We start from the raw sequence: 8,527 nt of genomic DNA on the forward strand, positions 1-8,527 counted from the left end.
CAGTTGTGCATGCATTCAACCCAAAGCCACTAACACTCAGCAGATTCTGTTGACTTTTGCTTTGAGTCTTTTGAGTTTGTTCAGTCTTGAAACACAGAGAAACTCGAAGGACTGTGACTCCACCAACCAGAGATAATTTTAAAAAGGTTTATGCAATGCCCCCTGAACAATGAGATCAAATGGCTTGGCTCCGAATGTTTGGCAAGTCCCCCTTCAAATGGTGGATAAAGAGAAGAGTGTGGAGTCCTATATTCACATTAGCTCATTCTGATGCATCATGCTATTGAGGAAACAGCATCTTGTGTTCAGAAATCACACGCCATTAGACTGTTCCTGCCCACATGGTACTATTCTGTGGACAAACAGAGGCCTTCAGTCCCTCCAGGGATCTCAGTCTGGTTGTTTCCACCAGCACTAAAATCCCTTTCAAGAGAAGACAATCCAGCCTTTGACTTTTGGAATGATGACTGTGCTAAAAGCATAAGTGAAAACTGATCAGTAACTTACTAGGAAGAAATATGAAGGCAAGAAATATTCTCTGAGAGGTTCACCCACAGGAAGGGAACTAAGAACGTTCCTTCAGATAGAGTTAATTTCAGACTAGTGGGCAGTAGACATTGCTGTTGAGGAAACGCCCAGTAGTACATGGACAGATGGAACCCCCAGTAGCGTGAGGGGTGGGTGGATGGATGGATGGAGAGACATAGCAAAAAGATGAGCATACTGCCAAAGACGTGCAGCTTTTTGGTAGCGGACATACATTCATGGAAAAATGTTGTGGTATTTGCCCATCTGAACAGACCTAAGCAGCAGCCAATGCAGCTCTGCAAGATGGCTACCTCCGTCACAGTACATGCAGTCCACAGTAGCAAAGTGAGATGAAAGCTGCTGGCAATAGCTGTTCATAACAAAGGGAAATAAATTGGAGTTCTTCTAAACGAGGTCAAGTTTTTGCTGCTGCTTCTGTTCCCCTGCTTAATAGTCAAGGGAAACAGCACAAATGATTCAGCTAGAAAGGATACTGGCCATAATTTTCTCATTAGCCAAAGCTGATAAAGAGACATATTTAGCATGAGTCTCCTTGTGGAGCCAGGGACTCAGAAGAACATGAACTCGGTACAGGTTGTAAAGACTGAATGTAATTTCTATCCTTGCTAGTGAGACACATGTTCTGCATGGTACAGGGCAGGGGGAGGTGTAACGATGCATCACTGTGCAGCTTCATTACATTCAGAAACATTATGTGAGCTGTCCTGTTCTACGTCATGAGGAAACTTGGTTAGCTTGTGACATCACTGCCTCTTACATAAGAGAAGTGGATGCAGTGTGGCTTAATGGCTAGCACAGAGATTCAGGAGGGCTAGATTCTATGCCTGCTGGGTGATCTAGGCAAGTCACATCGCCTTAATGGGACTTTGAACCTGGAAAGAGCCATGCAATCAGAGCCTCATTGTTCTGCACCTGGCACAGTCATTTACCCTTGTGCAAAGTGGCTATAAAATGTTACCCAGTCAGAATGGAAATCAACCTCCATGAAATTTCAGCAAGCAGGATGCTCTAGATAAGAAATATTTACTTAAATACTATAAATATTTTTTCCCCTGGGGAGACAATGCAGCCTATTAGCTTAACAATCATGTCCACTAGGAGAGGTCCCTAATGTGCTTAGCACAAAGCCAATGTAAGGCCACTGATAGCATCAGCAGAAGCAGGCATGAAAACAGAAGTGTAGAAGATGGGTATTAGGAATGCAGTCTTGAATCCCAACAGAGAGAATAACCTATGAGCATGATCAATCAAAATGGTCCCAGAAGATCTATGGTATGGGCGGTCCAGACTTTATTGTATATAAGCAGTGCTGCTCTTTACTCTATTGATTTATAACAATTTGGCTGTACTTGGGTCTGCCTATTAGAATTGGAATGGTTTTGTCGTCATTGACAATACCTTCACACTGTTTCCAGCAACATGTTGTTCTAAGTATTTCCATAACTCTTTGGAGCTGGATCATTCACAGATGCTGGAGGACCCTGCAGTATATCTGAACATCAAACCAAACATTTCTTTTGCCAAGGTTCGTCTGTCCAGAGTAACTAAAGATATAATTGCTGGCTGGTATGGGCAGGAGTCGCCCTAAAAGAGCCAAAGCATTCTGGTGTTAATTAGTACCCAGCATGATCTTAGAAAGCAGTGCTAGGTGCCAACAGGCTAAATCCTGTTAAATACATGAAGCAGTGATTTGTTTTGTGGGACATATTGCCCCTCCCATGCTGTCCCCTATGCATCAGATGGAGTCCTACAAACTTCAGCTAATGGCACACAGAAGCAATAGTGGGAAATTGCAGAAAAAGGGCTCTCTTTCAGGCCTGACATCAGAAAAGAACTGTGGTGGATGGGATGGATGACCATATCATGTATAGTTGGCCTACTACAGACTTCTTTTGTTTTACCTTTTTGAGGATGATCACTGTGGTAACTTGGATCTTACTTCCACTAAAGTAAATGGGCTTGTCCCCATTCACTTAAATGGACTTGGATCAGGGAATTAAAAAAGGGCCAGGCTTCCCTTTTTAATACCCATAACATTGCAGACACAATTAAGGCCATATAGGGACTTGCAGGACCTAGGGCTAGCTGAGTGTTTTTTATTGAATAGCACTCTGTTTTCCAGATATCCAGGTCACATTGGTTTCATGTGCTGACAGTGTTGAAAATTGAAGAAAGATGAAGGTGGAGATTTTCATCTCCATCTAGGAGATTTTCACATCCAATGGGAACTGGGCATGAGAATCCCTTTTATGCAGCTTTTAACATCTCAGCCTTTATTTTAAATGCCAAGAGCAAGACAAACCAGTGGTATTTGGGCTGTGCTGTTACATAGCCTGCTTTGCAGGCCACCATTGCTGATACTAGGAAAGCAGGGTTACGCGAGGAGAGAAGGCTCATTAATCTGTTGGTTTTGTAGGCAGTGCTGAGCCAATATGCACCTCTGGATTTTGTTACTAAGTGCTGAAAAGTTTCGGCTCAGTCCGAATAGGTACAACTGAGCCTTTGGAGTCTATCCAAACCATCCATTAGGCTTCTCTTATCAAATAGATTCTTCTGGATGGCTCATGAGCAGCACTTTTGTCTTTAAAGTAAAAAGTTAAAATGTAAATAGGATTAGTGTTTACCACTAAGGAAACACTACTGAGACAGACATGATAAATATTAAACAACTGGCAGGAGCTTTGTTTTGATCAACATTTATCAGCGAATGTAGTGTTCATGAAGAGCTAACAGAACTAGCTCTGCAGAGCAAACAAGTGAACATGGACTATGCAAGTGTCCCTTGACCCCTAGCTCTGCAGACGTTCAGTTCTAACCTGCAATCACTGCCTCTACTAAATCCACAGCCACTCCTCACTCAAGCAGAGACTGCTGGATGTATAGCAGTTTTGGGATATGCATAAAGATGAGACTTGCCCTGCAGATTCTCTCCTGGGAGCTATACTAAAAGCTATGGCCAAACCGTGCTATAGTTCTCCAGAAGTGAAAGAGACTGCCATGCAGCCAAGTAACAGCATTTATGAATCCCAGTGTGACATATGGGGTGTCTGGAACAAGACACCGGCATTGGTTAAATTGTTTGGAAATAAACACACAGATTTAAGACGCTACACAGCATGCACCAGTTTTTCAAAGGTATTTAGCTGTCCAAAGAGGCAAGTGGGATATTCAGAAGCACCTAACTCCCATTGAACTCCATGTGAGTTGGTGCCTTGTCTGCGTAGGCACTTCTGAAAATTCCACTAAGCACCTCTCGGCATCTTTAGATACCTAAATACCTTGGAGGATTTGGGCTCATAGGTTAGTAAAACTACACCAAGGTCAAATTCAGCTCTCTGCCTAACCCTGCACTAGTTTATATCCCACTGCAGTTTCCTTGACTTCCACGTTACTTTTAGAGTGCAGAATTCAGCCATATGATGGTCATATCAAATCCCCTATTTCTTTTTCAAAGAGCCATAAAACAGACATAGAAAAACAGTATTAAGTCACCCAGCCACCCTCCTATCAATACAGACATACTCAGTGTTTGGTCCAGTGTGGTTTGATATTACTAAACCAATGGGATCTCTTTTTAGAAAGAGACGGATAGCTCAAACAGAAGTGGTGGGTTTCATGCAGAAGTTACCAGGTGAGATTTTTCTGGCTTGTGTTGTGCAGGAGGTCAGACCACATGATCATAATGGTCCCTTCTCTCTTTCAAGGAAGTCTATGAATCTATTGCAAGTCTATGAATCTATTAACCACTAGAGAGGTTATTCCCCAGCCTAGCAGAAGTGACATCTCTTGATGTGTTTCAGAGTAGCAGCCGTGTTAGTCTGTATTCGCAAAAAGAAAAAAAGGAGTACTTGTAGCACATCAAGAGTGAAAAAGAAAAGGAGTACTTGTAGCACCTTAGGAGACTAACATTTGAGCATAAGCTTTCGTAGCTCATGAAAGCTTTGCTCAAATACATTTGTTAGTCTCTAAGGTGCCACAAGTACTCCTTTTCTTTTCACTCTTGATGTGAATCCCAAATTTTCTTTGCATTTCTATGACATCTAGTTATACCCAGTCAACCCTCCTAAACAGTTATTCTTTCCTCATGCAACCCATAACCACATTGAAGTCTATACACTCTTCAATGGAATGACATGCGAATCTGGGGAGATACCAGATTAAGGATTGCATAATTAAGCTCTTTCAAATATGTAGACAGTTATTTCCAGCCTCCTTGTCACACAGGTAAAGAGACACCAGAGGCCAATTTGTCTCAGGTAGGTGGATGTAAAAGAGAAAATCTAGAGTAACTATTAAACTCAATGAAGATTCTCTGGCTTTACACCAGGATAGCATCTTTAGCACAAACACAATCCCAAGCATTACAGCACTGACAAATGTTCCCCCATCATTACTGAATCGTTATTGTCCGAGTATAACTCCACATGCATCATAAAAGCAGCTGAAGATGAAGCCAACTTCAAAAAGCAGATGAGAGAGCCTGAAATTACTGCCACAAGCATTTTCAGTCTTGAGGGCTGGACGAGTGTATAAAATAACTGAACTTTGTTCCTGGGGCTTATTACATCATATGGCCCCTCATTCACTGAAAATATTTCTGCTCCTCATTCCAGCCCATCTGTTCCTCAGCAAACTCCTTCTCTGTATTTACTTGAAAAACAACTAATTGAGGCAAAAGGCATCTTTCCAGAGAAAAGCATGTTCATAATTATCCAAAGAACATTTCATGTTTGTTCCTGCCAGTATAATTAGATATATGTATTTTTAGTAACTCTGTCAAAAGTGGCCTAATATTTCATTGCAGAAAGTCTTCCTGAGACAAAACACTGGTTATGTCTAGTTAGGAAATAAAACAGCATTGTGAAAAAGGATCTCTCTGGATGGTAGAATGACATGCCCTGCTGGGAAATGATGGGAGTTTTCCCCTACTGTTCTTTTTTCCTTCAATTCTAGTGTATTTTTGTGAGAACTAAACCCAGTGAAGTTACTTAGCAGACTGGGTTTGAGGGACCACAGGTCTGAAACCTCAACCTTCTTAGGCATCAGTAAATTCCAACAGGGTACTGGACGACAGGTTAAGTTACTAGAATTACAAGCTCAACACAGATAGAGGACTCCAGTCCTGGGATCCGATTGGTGGAAATTCAAGGGTCCTCATTGGTTCCCTACTTCTCTTTAATCCAAACAGAGAGACAGGAAGTTGTCAGTGCATGTGGTTTTCCCCTATGCTATCCGACCCTACTGCCCAACTATGATCTCCAGGTACCCAACCCAGCCTGCCTCCTGAGTCATGCTCTGACTACTAGGGAAGACTGCCCATGTCCCGTTGTGACCTTGGGAAAGGAAGGATGGCTTTGCAACTATGCCATTGAACAGGGAGTCAGAAGTTCCACATACAGCAACCTGCTCTACCCCAGTATTGTTGAAGCAAAACAACCCCCTCTAGTGTGGGTGCATTTATCCTGGTATAAAAGTGCTTTTCCTTTTCTCCTACCCTTGGTCTAGCTCATCTTTTTTTATGGTAAACATTTTAGGGCATGAGCCCTGACTGGACTCAAGGCCTCTAGATATTACTTTTAATACAAATAGTAAGGGGAAGCATTCTTTGACAAGGTAAGAAGCCTTCTGGAGGAGGGGAAGCAGTAGAGGAGGTATATCTGGACTTTAGTATGCAATTTGTTAGTTTCGCGTGACATTCTCATAAGCAAACTAGGAAAATATAACTTAGAAAACCTACTATAAGTTGGGTACATAACTGGCTGGAAAACCATACTCTAATCATCAATGCTTTACAGCCAAGCTGGCAGTGAATATTGAGGGGAGTCTCACAGGGATCTTTCCTGGGTCTACTTCTACTCAATATCTTCAGAAGTTATTTGGATAGTGGTACAGGGAATACAGTTACAAAATTGGAGGATAATACCAAAGTGGGATGGGTTGAAAGTCCTTTGGAGGACAGGATTAGAATTCAAAGTGCTCTTGACAAACTGAAGAAATGATTGAAATAAACAGAATGAAATTCAAATCAATTGCACAAATACAAAATGTGAAATGATTGCCTAGGAAAGAGTAAAGCAGAAAAAGATCAGAGAGTTATAAGGGGTCAAACTAAATGAGTCAGTCAATGTAATACAATTGCAAACCCTCCCCCCCACAACAAAAAAAGCCACCCATGCCTCATGAACATCATTCTGGGGTGCATCAGCGAGAGTGTTGTGAACAAGACATGAAAAATAGTTCTTTGATTCTACTCAGCACTGATAAGGCCTCAACTGGAATACTGCATTCAGGTCTGGGCACCACACTTTGGGAAAGATATGGACAAGTGGAGAAAATCCAGAGGAGAGCAACAAAAATTATTAGAGGTCTAGAAAACATGACCTATGAGGAAAGATTAAAAAACTGTAAAAAAAGAAGTCTGGATAGGCACACAAATCTTCAATAAGTAAAAGGTTGTCATAAAGAGGAGGGTGATAAATTGTTTTCATTATTCACGGAGGACAGGACAAGTAGTAATGGGCTTAAATTTCAGCAATGGAGATTTAGCTTAGAAATGAGCAAAGACTTCCTAACTGTAAGGCAGTTAAGTACTGGAAAAAAATTTCCTCGGGTTGCAGAATCTCCATCACTGGATGTTTTTAAGAACAGGTTAGACAAACACCTGTCAAGAGTGGTCTAGATAATACTTAGTCCTGCCTCAGTGCAGGGGAGTGGACTTTATGACCTATAAAGGTCCCTTCCAGTGCTACATTTTTTAGGAGGAATGTCTGCCTCAGGGGAAAAAAAAATAGTTTGCATGATTCAAATGGGCCATTTGGACTCTAACAGCACAAAGAGGTCCTGAATTACCCAGAGCTGAGCTCATGTGAAAATGATGAATGCAATAGTGCATATGAAAGGGTGAACTCTTCTAGTGACTGAACTGCTGAATTCTCAGAAATTGTTGGCCATGGGGAAATGCAATTGTACCGGTGCTGTTGAAAACAAAAACTACAGGTATTTTAACCTGAGGTTATTGCAATATTAACATTATGTATAATGGTTATGCTTGAAACCTATTTTGGAGGTAACTTGAAGTCTTTAAGTCATCTCAAAAGGCAAGATTGGATTTTTTTTTTTCCTAAAAAGTATGCTCTAGCTCAGCCAGACATTATGCGCTACATGCAGGAATTACTGATTGAAATTCTATGCCTGTGTTATGCAGGAGCTCAGACTGGACAATTTTAATAGAAACTACTGCCTTAAAAACAAAACACACACACACACCCCACACAATGGATCTGTGAATTTAAAAGGCAGCTGCCCATGTCTTGAAATGATTTTTTTTTAAATTGGGAGGGTTTAAATAAAGTGTGGGAGGTTGCCAGGGGCACCAACAGGGGGCGAGTTTGACACTTTTTATTTTCAATTAAGTTTTGAAATGAGAAAAAAAATAGGAAAAAAAATTGGAACAATGTTAAGATTGGCTGGAAGGTTGGAGTGATTTACCTTTGGACTAGCGGTACACCTAGTACAAAGGTGTCCATCCATGCTACACTTAGTGCATCAGGCCTGACCTGCAGGCTCCATGACTAGGGATGGAGAAGCTAGTTCAGTTTTCAGGCCCACCGAATCCCTGGTCTCTCAGCTAACACCATCAACAAGTATTCAATTAGTGTCTAATGAAGGCTCTACTCCATTTAGGACTGTAGTGGCTAGTTGTAGCACAAAGAAACCTAGGAGTGCCATCCACTGTGCTAGGTACTGTACAAACACATGTTAAAAGATGGTCCATGCCCCCAAAGCATTGCTGACTAAATAGGCAAGGCAGGCAAAAGGTGGAAGAGGAAATGAAGTGACTTGCCCAAGGGCACCCAGGTTCACTATCCATTGGGCTATGCTGCAACAATCAGTTTAGGGCCTCCATTTACAGCATACAAGTGCCCTATTGGACTAAAGTGCTAGCAAAGCTATTAGCTAGTGAGATTACGTGTCTGTG

Source organism: Dermochelys coriacea, chromosome 7 (genome assembly GCF_009764565.3).
Source record: "Dermochelys coriacea isolate rDerCor1 chromosome 7, rDerCor1.pri.v4, whole genome shotgun sequence".
Taxonomy (NCBI): domain Eukaryota; kingdom Metazoa; phylum Chordata; order Testudines; family Dermochelyidae; genus Dermochelys; species Dermochelys coriacea.